This window comes from Dendrobates tinctorius, unplaced genomic scaffold (assembly GCF_039654945.1).
Source record: "Dendrobates tinctorius isolate UK_male_01 unplaced genomic scaffold, ASM3965494v1 ptg000056l, whole genome shotgun sequence".
NCBI classification, from domain to species: Eukaryota; Metazoa; Chordata; class Amphibia; order Anura; family Dendrobatidae; genus Dendrobates; species Dendrobates tinctorius.
In genome coordinates, this window is record NW_027361724.1 from 8,431,357 (window position 1) to 8,449,924 (window position 18,568).

Genomic DNA, 18,568 nt, shown 5'->3' on the forward strand with positions numbered 1-18,568 from the left:
TATTTTTGGTACCAGAGATTTGGTGAGTTGGTCTTTTTGGTGGCCTGCCTTATCTCGTGATGTCTGGAATTTCGTGCAGTCCTGTGGGACTTGTTCTCTGTCTAAACCCTGTTCTCGCTCTAGTGGGTTGTTGATACCCCTGCCGATGCCCAAGAGGCCATGGACCCATATATCAATGGATTTTATTTCTGATCTTCCTGTCTCTCAGAGAATGACTGTTATCTGGGTGATTTGTGATAGATTTTCTAAGATGGTCCATCTTGTTCCACTCCCAGAGTTGCCATCTTCCTCAGAGTTGGTGCCCTTGTTTTTACAACAAGTGATTCGGTTGCATGGGATTCCTGAGAACATTGTGTCGGACAGAGGAGTCCAGTTTGGTTCCAGATTCTGGAAAACCTTTTGTTCCAATCTGGGAATTCAGTTATATTTTGCCTCTGCGTTTCATCCTCAGACCAATGGGCAGACTAAGAGAACAAACCAGACTTTGGAGTCCTATTTAAGATGTTTTATATCTGCTCATCAGGATGACTGGGTCTCATTTTTACCCTTTGCCGAATTCATGCTAAACAATAGAGCTAGTTCTGCCACTTTGATGTGGCCCTTTTTCTGTAACTTTGGGTTTCATCCTTGATTTTCTTCAGGGCAAGTGGAATCTTCAGCCTGCCCAAGTTTGGACAGTGTGGTAGAGAGAATGCAGCAGATCTGGGACCAAGTGGTGGATAAGTTGTCACTCTCTCAGGAAAAGACCCAGCAGTTTTCCAACCGGCATAGGACTATTGGTCCCCGGTTTAAAGTGGGTGATATGGTTTGGTTGTCATCCAAGAATATCTCTATGAAAGTTGCGTCTCGAAAGTTCAATCCAAGATTTATTGTACCTTATAAGATTTTGGAGATTCTTAATCCTGTTTCTTTTCGATTGGCTCTTCCAGTTACATTTAAGATCCATAAGGTATTTCACAAATTGCTGCTGAAGAGGTTTGTTGTTCCTATGGTGGCACCTCCTGACCCTGTATTGGTTAAAGGCAATGTGGAACATGAGGTAGAGAAAATATTGGATTCTCGTTTGGCTAGACGGAGACTCCAGTATTTGGTCAAATGGAAGGGTTATGGCCAGGAGGATAATTCTTGGGTCTCTGTCTCTGACTTTCATGCCAATAGATTGGTTCGTGCTTTTCACTGGGCCCATCCTGATCAGCCTGGTGGTGTGGATGAGGGTTCGGTGACCCCTCCTCAAAGGGGGGGTACTGTTGTGAACTCATTTTCTGGTCTGCCTCTGGTTTCTGGTGAGAGAACTGTTTGTGCTGACAGAGGAGTTGTGAGTTCTCTTTCTGGGCTCACTCTGGTGGTGGCAGGAGGTAATGAAGCTGATCTAATTAACAGAGACCTGCCACCTGATAATGAGGATGAGTAGTGGACATCTGGAGTCTCAGACTGGATTTAAGACAGCCGACTCCCTATTCCCATGCTGGTGATTTTTTCCTGCCTCCTGAGGTCTTAGTTTCCAGCTCAGTTCCTGCCATCTCAAGCTAAGTTGTCTCTGCTATTGTTCACATTTGATTTGGTTTGGTCTATTCAGTTTTTTGTGTGGTCAGCCAGCCCCGACTGGGGCTGTGCTGAATTTCCACTCTTATGTTACTGTATGTGCCAGTTTGCTTTTTGTCCCTTATTAGATTGGCCTCTTTTTGCTCTGTCCTCAGAATATGCCAGAGTGCTGATATAGTGGGTGAAGTCTAGTGACTTTGCAGGGTTATTTGGTGTGATTGCAGACAGTATCTTTCCTTTCCTGTCCTTTCTAATTAGTGTGGGCCCCATCATTTGCTCAGCCTATTTTCCTACCTGTGTTTGTGCTTTCATCTTGTTTCACTGTCAATACATGTGTGGGGGCTGTCTATTCCTTTGGGGTCTGCTCTGGGGCAGGTTAGATTTCCCCTTTTCTTGCTTTAGGCTTATTTAGTCCTCTGGCTGTGACGAGGCATCTAGAATCATCGTAGGTATGCTCAACAGCTGCTGTTAGTTGTGTGGTTAGGATCAGGGGTCTGCAATCCGCGCAGTTACCTACCTCTCTGGTTTTCTGTGACTTAGCATGGTTTTGTTTTCCTCCTCAGTGACCCAATCATAACAGGTTACTATTGCAGCTGGAAACTACATTTCATAGGAGACCTTGAGGTTTGTGTATATACAAGTGTTTATCGACTACAAAATAAAGTAAAAAGTAAAAAAAATCTAGAAATGTTTAATCGCCCCCTTTTCCACTATCATAAATAAATAAAAACAATTTAAAACAATATAAAACAATTCAAACAATATACCGCATATACTAGTGTATAAGCCGAGATTTTCAGCCCTTTTTTGGGGGCTGAAAGTCCCCCTCTCGGCTTATACACGAGTCATGCTGTATACCTGGGGGTCGGCGGGGGAGAGGGAACTGGGGTGTCAGACATCATACTGACCCCCCTGATGCGTCTCTGCAGCCCCCCTGCTTCCCCCACGGTCTCCCTTCCTTCCTTCAGCGGTCACGTGGTACCGCTCATTAAACTCATGAATATGTGCATATTCATGAGTTTAATGAGCGTTACCATGTGAGGAAGGAAGGAAGGAAGGGAGACCGTGGGAGGAGTGGGGGGCTGCAGAGACCGCGCCAGGAGGGGGGTAAGAATATCCAATATTCACCTGTACCCGGTCCATGGCTGCTTGCTGCTGTCTGCTGCGTCCTGTGTCAGTGATGTTTAGGCAGCAAAGGGTGCGGTGACGTGGTTAGTGCGCGCTGTGCCCTCTGCTGCCTGAACAGTCACTGACACAGGATGCGCCAGACAGCGGCGAGCAGCGATGGACCGGGGACAGGTGAATATCTCTGGTGCCGGGTCCAGAGCCAGCGGCAACACCGGCACCTGTCCCCCATAGCACGCCGGTGTCTCCGCCTGCTCAGGACCCGGCACCTGGCCCCCAGCGACGAGAAGTGAGTATGTCATTTTTTTGCGGCGGCAGCAGCAGATGAGAGCATATTCTATGGAGCATCTTATGGGGGCATATTCTATAGAGCATCTTATGGTGGCATATTCTATGGTGCATCTTATAATGTATATATATACATACATAATGTATGATGTATGAAGCATCATATGGGGGCATATACTATGGAGCATCTTATGGGGCAAAATCTATGGAGCATTTTATGGGGGCATAATCTATGGAGCATCTTATGGGGCATAGGCTATGGAGCATCTTATGAGGGAATAATCTATAGAGCATCTTATGGGGGCATAATCTATGGAGCATCTTATGGGGGCTAATCTATGGAGCATCTTTTGGGGCATAATCTATGGAGCATCTTATGGAGCAGCATGTGGGGCATATTATTCTATGGAGCATCTTATGGGGCCATTATTAACCTTTGTGCAGCATTATATGGGGTGTAGTTTGTATGGATCATCTTATGGGTCCATAATGAACTGTATGGAGCATTATATGGGGCTCCTGATTCAATATGGATTTTCAAAAACATTTAACCTACTAATGTCTTAATTTATTTTACTTTTATTGGTATCTATATTTATTTTTGAAACTTACCAGTAGCTGCTGCATTTTCCACTCTAGGCTTATACGCGAGTCAATAAGTTTTCCTATTTTTTTGTAGCAAAATTAGGGGGGTCGGCTTATACTCGGGTCGGCTTATACACAAGTATATACGGTACATGCAGTATCGCCATGTCCATAAAAGTCCGATCTATCAAATTGTAAAATTATTTAACCCAATCAGTAAACTGTATCGAAAAAAATAAAATGCCAGAATTGCAAATTTTAGGCCACTGCAACACTGCAAAAAATGCTATAAAAAGCAAATGTCAAACATTGAACCTACCTCAAAATGCTATAGTTAAAAGTAAAGGTTCAATGTTCAAGAAGCAAGCAGTCACCTAGCTCCATCAACCGAAAACATCAGAAAATGGCGATACAAGTAAAGGTTTTTTTCCTTATGAAATTTATGAATTTTTTTTCACCACTTAAATAAAAAATAAAACAATACATGTTTGGTATTGCAGCATTTGTACTGACCTGGAGCATGATATTGGCATGCCATTTTATGGTATAGTGAACTGTGAGAAACCCAAAAAACACAATCGCACTTTTTTGTGTGGAAAGTTTTCCACCCTTGGGATTTTTTCCTGCATTCTAGAACATAATATGATAAAATGGACGATGTCATTCATTTCAAAAGTAGAGTTTGTCCACAAAACAAGCACTCATGCGGGTATATATAATTACTCTAATAAATAAGATTACGACCACCAGAGGTCCCTGTTACATGACACAGCAGGAAATCCCTTGTGTTATCCATCATCCTAATAGCTGTGCTTCCCTCCAGAGCTGAACTCTAAGCTGCACCAAGGACTCCAGTAATATCCTCATAACAATTGACCCTATGGATATCACTACAAAATTTCTATTACTTGACACCACCTAACAGGACAAGCAAAACATCTTCACTGTAAATAGAATGTGATCAGTACAGTGCAGTCTTACACTCTAGTCACATCCAGAGCTGCAGTCACTTCTCTGTTATTGCATCATGTCTGTTACTTCATTCTCTTTCAGAGCAGCAGTCACTATTCTGCTGATACAATAATTCTTATACTAAAGTCACATCTAGAGCTGCAGACCCTCTTAGACTATGTCCCACACGTTGCAATTTTTCAGCATTTTTTAATAAACTTTTTTATGCAAATTTTCAGCTGCATTTCACAGTGCATGCAAAGTCTGAGATTTCAGAAATCTGATGCACGCATGCCAAATGCAGCATCTCACTTCTTTCAGCACTTTTTTTGCACCACCCACTGCTTTCAATGGGTGAAAAAACACTGGAAAAATGCAAATATCATCAGGTGTTGCTTCGTTTTTTGTGCCAAAACCTGATGAAGTAGAATCATATTTTTTTAATGGATTTAGCGACCCCAATAGATTGCTCTGGGGCCGCAAAATAGGTCCACAAAAATTCCACGGTGCGCCGTGTGCTGTACGGCCGTGATAAAAGATCGAGATTGCTCGATCTTTTTCACGTCGTACGGACATGGTCCTCATTGTAAATCAATGGGGCCGCAAAAACAAACGGAAGCTTGTTTTTGCAGTGCACAGGCCCTTCCGATTTTGCAGAACGCCGTTTTTTTTTCCAATACTATTTACATAGTTTTGGAAAACTGAAAAACGGCTATCTGCAATCTTTTTTGTGGTCTGTTATTGCGGCAGGCCGTAAAAAATTTTGTGGCGATACGTCCCGCAAAAATGGGCCGCAATAACTGGCCACAAAAAAGCGGTAAGGCCGGGGTCACACTGGCGATTAAATTGGACGAATGCAATGCCATAAAAAATTGCATTGCATTCGTCCCAATGTTATTCTATGGGGCAGCTCCCATCATGGAATTTTTGATTGGATCCGATCCTCTGACCGAGACAATCGCAGCATGCGGCGATTGTCACCGATTTTTGGATTGGATTTGACAATGCAAGTCAATGGGGGCGAGAAAAAATTGGATTGCAAACGGACGCGATGTGTGAGTTGCGGTAAAATCGCACGAAAAGCCCAATTTTTTTTAAAAGTACAGTAATATCACAGTGAACGGTTAAATAAAGAAACGAATTAATAGATCTAGACACACACATATATATATATATTTATATATATATTTTATACATGTCATAGAGACACATTTATATATATATTTCTAATTCATACAGTTCATTGCAGAATAGCCGCAGAAACATTTGCCGGCTTTTGTATAATCACTCTTCTGCCCGACATGAAATGACACATGGTTTACATATAGTTAACCATTTCATTTCATGTTTTTTTTTAAATGTCTATCACTATTAATTATATGAGGGCTTGTGGGTTAAATTTTGGGCTTGTAGGGGTTCATTTAAGGGGTTAATTTGTTGTATTACATTGCGGGGACTCCCGCTGACGTCACTGAGGCTGCAGGGAGTCCTCGTAATTTAATACAACGAATTAACCCCTTAAATGAACCCCTACAATCCCAAAAATTAACCCACAAGCCCTCATATAATTAATAGTGATAGACATAAAATAAAAAACATGAAATGAAATGGTTAACTATATGTAAACCATGTGTCATTTCATGTCGGGCAGGAGCATAATTATACAAAAGCCGGCTAATGTGTCAGCGGCTATTCTGCAATTAAGAACTGTATGAACTAGAAATATATGTATAAATGTGTCTCTATGACATGTATAAAATATATATATACTGTGTATATATATATATATATATAAAATTATATATATATATACATATTTATTTAATGTGTCTATATCTATTAATTCGTTGCTTTATTTAACTGGACACTGTGATTTTACTGTCTTTAGGAAAAAAAATTGCCGACTTTTGGTGCGATTTTTATCGCAACTCACACACCGGGTCCGTTTGTACTCCCATTTTTTCTCGCCCCCATAGACATGCATTGTCGAATCCGATCCGAAAATCGGTGACAATCGCAGCATGCTGCGATTGTCTCGGTCAGAGGATCGGATGCGATAAAAAATCGCATGATGGGAGCTGCCCCATAGAATAACATGGGTTCGAATGCAATGCGATTTTTTATCGCATTGCATCGTCCGTTTTATTCGCCAGTGTGACTCCAGCCTAAGTGTAAAAATAGCCTTAGGCGGGGATCACACATGTGAAAAACTCGGAGGAGTCTCGCATCTTAATATCGGCACTGCAGCCGGCACTCAGGAGTGGAGTGTGTGGCCGCATAGCAATACATGCAGCCGCACGCTCCATTCCCAAGTGCCGGCGGCAATGCCGGGTATTAAGATGCAAGACTCCTCCGAGTTTCTCGCATGTGTGATCCCGGCCTTATAAAGTGTCACAGAGACATCAATCTGCTAACAGAAGCAAAGGATCGGCAGCAGCGTATCCAGGAATCTGTCCATTGCCCCCAACAACCAAATGTATTATGAGCCAATTTAGTGGGCATATAATAAAAAATCTAATTAATTTCTCAAATAATAACAGCCAATGATGTATTCATTGTCCGAAGCAACCAGAATTATATGCAGTCAGCTTGCTGGGTGTGTACAGAAGCATATTCCTTGCAAGTAAAACAATTGAGATCAAGAATGAACCAAAAAATTCAGATGTGTGGTAGATAAAGAATAAAAGATCATTTTTCAAGATCTGTACTATTATGACAATACTAACGATGCATATTTTTTTTATTTAGCGGAAAAAATCAAAAAATTTGTAAAATGAAAAAAAACAACATTTTCTATGTGTCACTTGTTTCCAAGACCCATGCAAAAAGTGCAATAAGAAGTGATCAAATAATTGGATCTACCCCAAAATGGTAATAAAAAAGTTTTTTTTGCAGCATCCAAAGACCCACAGTTCTGGCATTTTGCATTTTGTTTCTTTTTTCTGTTTACAGATCAGGTTAATTAAGTTTATATTTTGATAGATCAGACATTTAGGAATGTGTTGGTATTAAACATGTATATATATTTTTGTATTTCTTTATCGTTAACTGTGGAAAATTGGAATGATTCAAATACTTTTAATTATTATTATTTTTTTATTTCTTGGTTTAAAAATAATAAACCATGCTATACTCACCTTCCCTGGGTCCACCGGTGAGCATCGCCACTGCTCCTGATGTCTAACATATCGTTACTTTGAGGCTATGTGCACACGTAGATTTAGGTCCTGTGGATTTTTCCGCGTGGATTTGGAAAAATCCGCAGGTAAAATCTCAGGTCAAAAGACCTGCGGTTTACCTGTGGATTAGCCTGAGGTTTAGCCCTGCGGTTTCACACCTCTACAATGCAGAAGGTGTGAAACCGCAGCGGAATCCGCACAAAGAATTGACATGCTGCGGAATTGAACCCGCAGCAAATCTGTGCAGAAAAATCTGCAGCATGTGCACAGCGTTTTTCAGTTTACCATTGAAAACAGTAGTACTGTACAACGCACCTAAATCTGCTGCGGACCCGCAGAGCCTGAAACGCTGCGGATCCGCAGCAGAATCCGCAACGTGTGCACATAGCCTGACAGTATGGTAGCTATTCATTAAGTTCCGCTGCTCTCCGTGGAGAGTTCCATCAGCAATGGCAGCTCACTGAGTGGCTGCATGCGCACTGCAGACCTGACGTCAGTGCCGCAGCCAATCTAAACATCGGGAGCCACAGTGGAGACTCACTGATGGTCCTGTGGAAGGTGATTAAAATGAAGATTTTTTTACACCAATCTGCTCCTAGGGATCAACAGTAAGGCTATCTGCACACGGTGCGGATTCTGCTGCGGATCTGCAGCGTTTCTGGCCCTGCGGGTCCACAGCAGTTTCTGCTGCGTTGTAAAGTACCATTGTTTTCAATGGTGAAACCAAAAACGCTGTGCACATGCTGCAGATTTTTCCACGCGGATTTGCTGCGCTTTCAAATCTGCAGCATGTCAATTCTTTGTGCGGAATCCGCTGCGGTTTCGCACCTTATCCATTATGAGGTGTGAAATCGCAGGGCTAAACCGCAGGTGAACCGCAGGACTTTTGACCTGCGGATTTACCTGTGTTTTTTTACAAATCCGCAGCTCTCAAAAGTACGTGTGCACATAGCCTTACTGAAACCCTGTAACTACACGGAATATACCGACACTATACACCCATCATGAGTTCTGTGTTGGTCACACCCCTTTCTGGGGGGCGTTTTCCTTGCAAGTGGTATACCATATTAGCTGAAGCTGACATCACTGTGATGTCACTTCCCTTTTCTCTGACTCATAGACATGTGCTGTATGGTGGACTTTAAGCCTCACATTGAAAGTTGTGTCTTAAGAGTAAGTCATGCTGTAATATTGCTCTTATGGAATGGTGCCTGTGGAGTTTCCTGATGATCTATGGCATCTAGGAGAAGAAACCTAAGGGGAAAAGAAGGTCTGCTTTCGTGAAGACGTTGCGTGAGTCAACAGGGACTGCAGCAAGCAGGTTTTTTTTCTTTATTCAATAAGCAGCTGGTGTGTCTGTTTTGTATATACATTGTGAGTGAGTGCACTTTTCTTTTTTCTAAATTATTCAGGGTTGATTATTACACTTAGGGAGAATTGATGATAAGCAGGGGTGCTGTGTCCCATTTCTAGGTTGCCAACCTCAGCGGGTAGGTAGGTGCACAAAGTAGGGAGTTCAATCGGAATAGTGTGCGTCCTATCCTCCTTGCATGTATCACTCCCTCTGAGAATTTTTCTTTTTTTCCTTGTGTGCTTTTGATCTCTTAACTATTGAACTTGCTTTGATTATGCTCCTGTGCACTTACCCACCAAATTGACACCTAATATTTCATAGCTAGAGGTGATGGATAACATTCTATATTATCCCTTGCCTTTTATAAAGTGCTTCTTTAACTTTTTTTTTTTTTTGTGTGTGTGGTACAATGTGACTCCAACTTGACTTATTGCATGCTCTTCTAAAATGTCTCATGAAATCAGGTGCACCCAATGTGTTTCTGATGCTCTGAGTTTGACTCTGGAAAGTCTGCAACATGTCACCTAGCACTCTTGAGTATGCTATGCACACTTGTATAGATTTTTCCTGTGCAATTGCACTAGGTGCAGATAAATGTGCTGCAGAAATGCACTAAAGCTACATGCAATTTGCTTATCTGTTTCAGTATAGCTTTATTCAATTCTGAATACAAGTTAGTATTAAATGCAGCATCTTTATTTAAAACCTGACATGCCAAGAACCAAATTAAAACTGTCAAAATGCTCAAAAAAAAAAAATTTGCAGGTCACCAAATCTACCTAATGCAAAAAATCTGGAACATCAAAAGCTCATTGTGGGAACGGAGACTAATAAATTAGGTTATGGGCAGTGAATGCATTCCTGGATTCGTAGTGTTATCTATCACATTCCTTTTACAAGTACTTTGATGTTTTTTTACTCTTCCCATTCTGACCAACAGTTATTGCTCTAAACAGACATGTTGTATCTTTTTATTAACTGCTGCTATTTAACCTTTGTTATATCCTTTTATTGTCTATCCTAATGTGGTAGAAGAAAACCAGCTCAAAGGTATGAAGTCTTCCATTTTATTTATGATAAAAACCACTCCATATGCATCATTAATCCATAGTAACATAGTTTTGAAGGCTCCATCTAGTTCAGCCTGTTCTTAGTGCAGCTGTTCTGCATTGTTGATCCTGGGGAAGGAAAAAAAAAACTCACAGAGTAGAAGCCAATTTTTCTCCATAGGGAAAAAAATTCCTTCCCCTAAGCTGGGTTAACCATCTACCTATAATATTGTTATTCGTAACCTTCTATACTGTTGCTCACAAGAAAAGCATCCATTCCTTTCTTAAATTCAGTGAGTTGGCCATCACCACTTCCTCAGATGGAGAACATTCGGGTTTCCAGTGCACTTGTCGTCCTTACCAGTGTTGTGAATACTTTGACAAGTATTAGCGTTTTCTCTCTTGTAGACGGTAACCTGTTCTGCTTTGGTGTGATAAATTCACTGGTCATGCTAAAGACCCTCTCTGACATTACGCTGAAGGCTGGACAGTATGCTATCTGCTTATGGGCTTAGTCACACCAGTATTTCTGATCTGTGTTTGGATGTCAAAACCAGGAGTGGAAGTTACAAATCAAAACTACAATTTTAAGTGACACCAGTTCTGTGTTTTGGACACACTCCTGGTTTTGGTGTATCAACGCTGATCAAAAATGCTGAAGAGTATGAACTAAGCCAAGGAAGGATGATCAGGTTGGAAAGAACCTGGCTGCTTAGGTGTTGCTACTTTGCTGATGTATACTTTTTTTTAAACTTTATGGTCCATCATGTTGCACATATTGCAAGCCCATGTTCACACGCTACATTTTTAGTGTTTCTGTATGCAAAACCTGCTCTCAACAATAAAGAAGCTTCTTACAAAAAGCAGGTTTTGCTGCGTTTTTCAGGATCCAAAAATTCGGCTTTGCTTCCACTACAGAAGCATGAACACAGGTCACCAATGCAAAACATGTGTGAAGCCACAACCAGTTTTGGGGGGAAGGCAATTTGATAAAAATCTTTTTCCACTAATTTTATTTCGGGGGGGAGGAAAAAAGCTGATTACTCTGAAAGAAAAATACACAATTACAAATGCGACAGCGGGGGAAGGGGATGGATTGGTGGGGATTAGTTTACCTAAGTCACTGGCAGAGCATTAATTTTTTTTTTTTTTTTTTTTTTTTTTTTTAACATTAAACCAAACCTTATACCTGCGCTATTGCACTTACTCATTGCTTTCTATGGGTGGAAAAAAAAATGCTGAAAGTTATATGCTGCAGTTTTCCATTTAAATCAGACACCAATGTGCGTTAATGGGACTTCTGACATTTCATAGCTTTTGCTGGTACTGTAAAAAGCAGATTTTAATTTGCACAAATACAACTTAGCCTAACTGGTGCTATTGACTTGGGTATTTGGATAATTGTTAAATTTGTGGAACAAAATCGCTTATGGTTTTTAAAATTTTGGTTTTGTAACTGTTTAACTTTGACACTTGCTGGATTTCCCCCCCCCCACGTTTCTGACCTGCTTTGTGCAGGGACCAAACACTCATAAATGTTGACTTTACCAGAAGTGTTCACACATTTATACGTGCTGTTGACATCCATACACTGTGCAAGTGTCGAACCAATTAAAGAACTCAGATTTTACTGCTTGAATTCCAACTAAGGCAACAGAGGAGACAGAAGACCCCCAGCATTTACTCCTGCTGAAAAGCACTTCACCTTCTTAAATGGTGTCAATTTATTTTGGCGAAACAGGGATTACTTGGCCATGTTGGAGTCTAAGCTCTCAGCTGATCTCAGTTAGTTACTACAATCCCCTATATAATCTGGCTCCTGATTTGAAACAAATCAGCAGAGCTAGCTTATGCTGCATGGCTTGGAGAAGACTTGTTTAGGTGCTTACATGAGTTCTGTGACTGTTGCTTGGGTTAGTAAGTGTGACTCCCTTTCCTCTTATTTTTATTTTTTTTATCCCCATCCTCCATTCCTTAGTGCATTCCTCTGTTGTATGTCTGGTATTTTTTACCCTTATTCATGTTGCCTTGTTTGTCGGGATGGTGTACTGCCATGCACGGCAGCTCCCCTCTTCCTGGGTGGGGGGAATGCAACAGAAGGTGGGCTGATACAGGAGATAAGGAAAGAATGGAGGCCCCGGCATCTTCACCTTCAGAAGTATCCTGGAGAATAGGGCAAACTAGGGTGACCCTTAGTGTTAGGGACAGGGAAAGTGCCCCTGGTGCTGGTTCAACCAACACCTGAGTCATGACAGTACACTTGATATCAACTTTCTTCTTTAAAATTTAGTTTGATACAAAATCACAGTAAGTTGGCTTTTTTGTTTGGGTGGGAGTTGAATGTGTGAATTTATGTATTGAATGGCAGTACTTGACATGTCATTACAGTTCATTTTCCAAGGTTTTTCTCAGTTGCACATCTTTGTCTTCCTGAGCTTAAACTTGGTACAACTGGAGGACAACCGGTCCTCTATTTATTTTTTTCCATTTTGAATTGAAGCATACATTTAGTGGCAAAAATCTTAGTGATGAGCGAACATGCTCAGATAACTTGATTGTTTGGCAAACCTTGGATATGTGGCAGCTATCTGTTACTCTAATGCGTGCAGTGGCAGGGACTCTAATATCCAAGTATCTTGGGCCTGCTTGGATAATATAACACCTGAGCATTTCCCACATTTGTTTTCCCCCTCCTTCACTACTGTGATTAAATATAACACTATTTTAGGGTATTTGTTCAATTTTGTTGACTTATCTTCCTATGCTGATGAACAGTGAGGTTTCATGTGCTGACACTTTACTCAAAATAACTACCTCAATACTTAATATTAAAGGGAACCTGTCACCCCCCCAGTGTTAAGTAAAAGAGCCACCTTGTGCAGCACTAATACTGCATTCTGTCAAGGTGGCTGTTACTTAGCTTCTGCTCCACTGCAGAAACAATCTTTTATCAAACAGTTCAAAAATACCTGAAATTTGACAGGGGGCAGGTCTTTCCCCTCTGACACACCTTGCATCCGTCACTCATTTCATATTTGGCACCGCCTCCTCAGTTTTCTTTTGAAATGCGGCACCTGCGCTGTACTATATTCTTCTTGGGCATGCGCAGTCAGCACTGCCTGGGCTCTCAGATCACATCCCAACCTTCATATCGCACAGACACAGATCCTGCCCCATAGTCGATTATAATTTAATTCACACTGCAGGGCTAGGAGTTTCGGCATGCGCAGTAGTTATCTGCGGCTCTCATGCCAAAGAGTGAGAGATAGATGTCAATCAGGGCACTGCACTTGTGCCTCTAGTGCAGGAATATCTACAAACCATGCTTCGGTATCAGTTTACTCTGACTTATGCAGGGATAGAATTAATAGAGGGACAGCATGTTGGTGGCTTCTTTCACATTAATAATTGTTTTCAGTTTGACTCCCATACCCCAATGCTTACATTCAACACTAGTGTCTGCAACCCTATAGGACAGTTTATTATTCCATATGTTGGATCCATAATCCATATATTGTTAATCGTAATTCAATGCTGACATTATCGCCATATCGCACGCATATAACCATGTTTCTCTCCATAATTCTCTCTGCTTCTTTACAACACTATGGTTACAGTGTAGAATGTCTGATTTTGTTAATTCACTTCTTCGAAGTATTTTTTCTTTTGCAAATACACAGCTGGTAACGCTGGAGGAAACAGGCCCATCCTCAAGTGAAGATCCTCAGGGGTGTCGGCTCTTAAGTCTAGCAACAAATACCCATAAGGTACCTGCGTTGCATCCTCAAAAGCTTCTATGAAATGGCGTGTTTTTCCTGGATACACATGTCACGCTAGTATTACAACTTGCAATTTATCCCGAGGGTTATTTAAAAAAACAAAAAAAAACCCCATGTAATTTGTGTTTAAATTTATCATGTGGCTTTTCTTTCCTTGACAATGTTTTGTACCAGGTAGAAAATGCTGAGATTTCTGTGATGGACATACTTGGTAAATGCTTTTTCTATTTCGCTGTTATCACTAGCACTCTCCATGGGATCAACAATAGTCAAATTTACCTTTTCAGGAGGGAATAATTCATCTACGAATGTATGCGGCAGACCCTCCACAAATCTGATGAAGGGAAAAGAAAGTGATTTCATCATAGTTTCTGCCAGCAGGAATAAAACCAAGCCATATTACGTTTATGAGAAAAATGAGTGTCAATATTATGTAACAATTGTTTTACAAAGTAACTTTATCCAGAATTAGTCGGGCCTGCTAGAATACACGAGAATGGATGTTGCAGACGTGGGGGTCCATCACGAGTCAATTAATATCCAAATGGTACGGTGGTAAAATCGTATAATAGTCTGCGCTTTGTGTAAAAACACTTCTGTGTTTTTCGTAGTGGCCTTGTTTCAATGGACCAGTTCTTTGTGAAAAATGTCGGGCTGCTCGACAATACGTTTCTGTGTTTCAGAATTATGCGGGTAGTCCAGAACAAGTTCTTTTAGACTGCTGAAGTTAATAGATTGAGCATTACCAGCATTTAATGTTCCCTTCACTTTTAAGATGGTTTTACCGGTGTTTAGTTTGTATCCGTAAGTCTTTGGGTCGGCAGATATAAACTCGGTGATGTAAGTGTCATCAGGTGTTGTGAGTTCATTTTCCCCTTCACCTTTGAGGTCTGAACTCTCTCTAATGGTGAAGGAAGGTAGTGAGGCTGACTACAAAGCACCTGAGCAGAATGATGATGACTGGGTGACTGGAATTGCTGACTGGATATAAGGCAGCTGATGCCTTTCTGCCTTGCGGGTGATTACTCTGAGGGATTCTTGGAGACCAGTCTGATTCCTGCTCCTCAAAAGCTAAGATTTCTGCTCTTCTTCTTGCATTTGTGTTTTGGTTTTGTTTTGCCTTGTTTTTCTGGATTTCTGCCTTTCCCTGCTGGGTGAGCTGAATTCCTTTTTGCTCTGTCTTCAGAAAATACCTGAGTACTGATAGTCTTTTTGAAGCCTAGCGTCTTCAGGGCCTTTTTCCCTATCAGTCTGTTGGCTCTTGTTTTGATAGGGTTTTGGCGGATGGCAGACAGCAGCTTTTCTATTCTGTCCTATTTAGTTAGCTTGGGCCTCATCATTTGCTCAGCCTATCTTTCTATCTGTGTGAGTGTTTTTTCATCTTGCTTCACTGTCACTATATGTTGGGGGCTGCCTATTGCTTTGGGGTCTGCTCTGGGGCAGTTTAGATTTCCCTTTCCGTCTTTAGGCTATGTAGTTCTCCGGCTGTGATCGAGGGGTTTAGGGCACCGTAGGAACCCCCCATAGCTACTGCTAGTTAGGTTCAGGGGTCTGCAATCTGATCGCTGCCAGCTTCTCTGGTTTTCTGGACTTGGCAAGTATTTCTGTTTTTGCCTCCTATGGTGACTCATTCATAACAATCAGGTATCTCACTGGTCAATTCCCCCAGGTAATCGCCTAAAGGAGGACTCCACTCACCACGTCTCTGCACAAAGATAACAGAATCAGTATCATGATAGACACCTTTCCTGCAGCCTGTCCAACATGGTAAAGCTCTAGTCTAGCATACGCTGTTGTAAAACAGGCTAAAAAAAAGTTTTTTTTCTTGATGGTGTGGTGCCCTTCTGTAAATTTCCAATCGATTGCATTTTATTGATTATGAAAACATAACATTGAAACGTCGTAAAAAGTTGAAACAGTTAATCTGGATTGCTAATAATGCTGGTACATGGTAAATTGGATTTCTAGGCAAACTTTCCCCATAAAGAATTTAAGAAAAGTTTGGAGATCTCTCTTAGCAGGGTTCTCTTTTATATTTTCAGAGCATAATTGCACCCTTTTTCAAGAAGGGAATCAATGTACTTTTTCTTACTGTCACCAGTACACCAGTTGGGATAACCTGATGCCTCCTGCTTATCCCTAAGATGTAATTTAATGTACCGAGAAAACAGGCAATCACTGGTTTTAGAAAAATCCCAAATTTCATAGATGTGGACTATCCTATAACCTTTCTCTATGGCCATCTCAAGCTCTATAGTGCACCATGTACCTGTCAGAGCCCGCTCTTCATCACTATATGTACATTCCTCTGTCTGCGAATTTACAGAGCATGTGTAGCAAAGAAAACAATTTGAGTTTTACTGGTAGAACAGGAAAAAATAAATCCCTCGGAGGGTAGACCTTGACTTTGGCAATACCAAAGTAATTTTTAATGAACCCAAAACCCTCAAAGACTGTGTGGATGACCTACGGGGTATGTTTTAGTTTTGTTTACAAAGGTATACAGACTGGTGAAATAATAGTAATGTAGTGTCTCTCCATGTTTCAGTTGGTGATAAAGTTTAATGGCATTAGTACGTCTCCCATAAAGAGCATCGCGGGGGTCTAATGGGGTATGGAGTTCCATTTGGAGAAGAAATGATTGAAGATTAGAATCTTCTTAAGCCATTTCATTCCATTCATGTTCCCACAGTACTCACTGTGTAGCTGCACCACTGCAGGTAACATTTTATTTTAGCTAAAATGACATAATATAATTGACCATAGGAGGTGTTAGTGACCTTATTTGCATCGTATTCATTATAGCAGATTGGGTAACCATGATAAAAGAACCCCGAAATACGAATGCAATGTCTGTCGTTAACATAGGCATAACCGTTTAAAAAAATATTTCCCAACTTGTTTTTCACACCCTCTTAAAGCATGTTGGATTACTACAGTATGTTCTGTGTGGGATACATACATGAGCCGCTTTATAGCGGGTGATGAAAAGCCTTTTTTTTTTTTTTTTTTTTGTTTTTTTTTTTTGTTTTTTTTTTTGTCTTGTGATAATTATCACCCGGTAAAATGGCAATGGTCTAATTTGGAATAAATTTAAACCTGTACATTGACATGCATACAGATGTAAGGGTTACAAGTGGAAAATGATCAACACATCTGGACACTTCAATTTTTTTCTTTTCTCACTTAAAACGTACTGTAACATTTTTCTTCGTCATTTCCATGACACGCTTCCTGTAAAGTTTACATGAGCGTCTCAGAATCTCAACATCTTGTTTGCAGTATGACTTTAGTTCAGACTTAAAGTCAAAAGTTTTCCTGTGTCTTATACCGCTCCATGAATTCCCCTTTCTCACTAGGTGACATGTACTCTACCCCATAATATTTTACAGCTGAATTTAGGAGAAAAAATGGAGCAAACGAATCCAAATAGTATAAAAATATCAAAATCCTTTAATGCGGGCACAGACTAGTGTGTGTGTGTGTATGTGTATATATATATATATATATATATAATGTTTTTTTTTTTTTTTTTTCAGCAAAGTTGCAGATGACAAATAGACACCAAAATTAAGAAGGCAGTTGGGGGGGTGAAAAAACATGTCTGCACCTGTATTTAACATTAGCCAGGATAGCTTGCACAATATGCAGACACAAGGGCTGTTACAAATGCCAAATCACCATATAGGCTGGACAAAATATCCTCAGGGCAACCAGCTGATGTGTGATCAGGCAATAGGGCTAATGATGGCAAGCAGAATCCATAACATTGATCATAAGTTGCATCATATCAGCGACAATCATATGGAAAAAGCTTACCAGGTGGTGCACAGTTACCCTCAGATGTGGAACAAACCTCCGAAGTACGTTTCATGCTCAGGAGGCGCTTTTGGAGGTTTGTTCCACGGCTGGGGGTAACTGTGCAACACCTGGTAAGCTTTTTCCATATGACTGTTGTTGATATGATGCAACTTATGATCAATGTTATGGATTCTGCTTGCCATCATTAGCCCTATTGCATGATCACACATCGGCTAGTTGCCCTGAGGATCTTTTGTCCAGCCTATATGGCGATTATTTGGCATTTGTAACAGCCCTTGTGTCAGCATATAGTACAAACTATCCTGGCTAATGTTATATACATGTGCAGTCATCTTTTTTTCACCCCCCCCCCCACCTGCCTTCTTAATTTTGGTGTCTATTTGTCATCTGCAATGTGTGTGTGTATGTATGTATGTATATGTATATGTATATATATATATATATATATATCTGTGCCCGCATTTAATAAAGGATTTTGATATTTTTATACTACTTGTATTCGTTTGCTCCCTTTTCTCTCCTAAATTTGCATGTTTATGGAGCGGAACATATTATGGTGGCTTATTTCCATGGATTGCCACATTGTGTTTTGTTGAAAGTATTGGGCTCATGTTTGTTTCATATTTTACAGCTGGTAGGGGGCCCACATAGTTTAGATTTTTCTTCGGTGTTAAAGTGGGGGGAAAATGGCCTTTTGAAACTGAGAATCTTATAGCCTGCAGCAACTTACTAAGTTTCATCGGTATGAAATTTAGGGAGTCAATAAACCTCAGTTCCAAATCGGGCAGCGTTTCACACAAAAGATGATCGCCTCGGGATATCCATTTCAGTTTTTCAGAAATCAGCTCCTTAATAAAGTACGTGTCATATCTTCCAGGATTGTGGGACATAAAC

At 40.7% G+C, this 18,568-nt stretch overlaps 1 long non-coding RNA gene across 1 annotated transcript; it reads left to right on the forward strand.

The window, feature by feature from the left end:
- Positions 1-8,785: 8,785 nt before the first annotated feature.
- On the forward strand, positions 8,786-13,150 carry LOC141091771 (uncharacterized). Its single transcript, XR_012232571.1, has 2 exons — positions 8,786-8,991; positions 9,083-13,150. It is a non-coding gene; the product is annotated as an uncharacterized lncRNA (long non-coding RNA).
- The last annotated feature ends 5,418 nt before the right edge of the window (positions 13,151-18,568 follow it).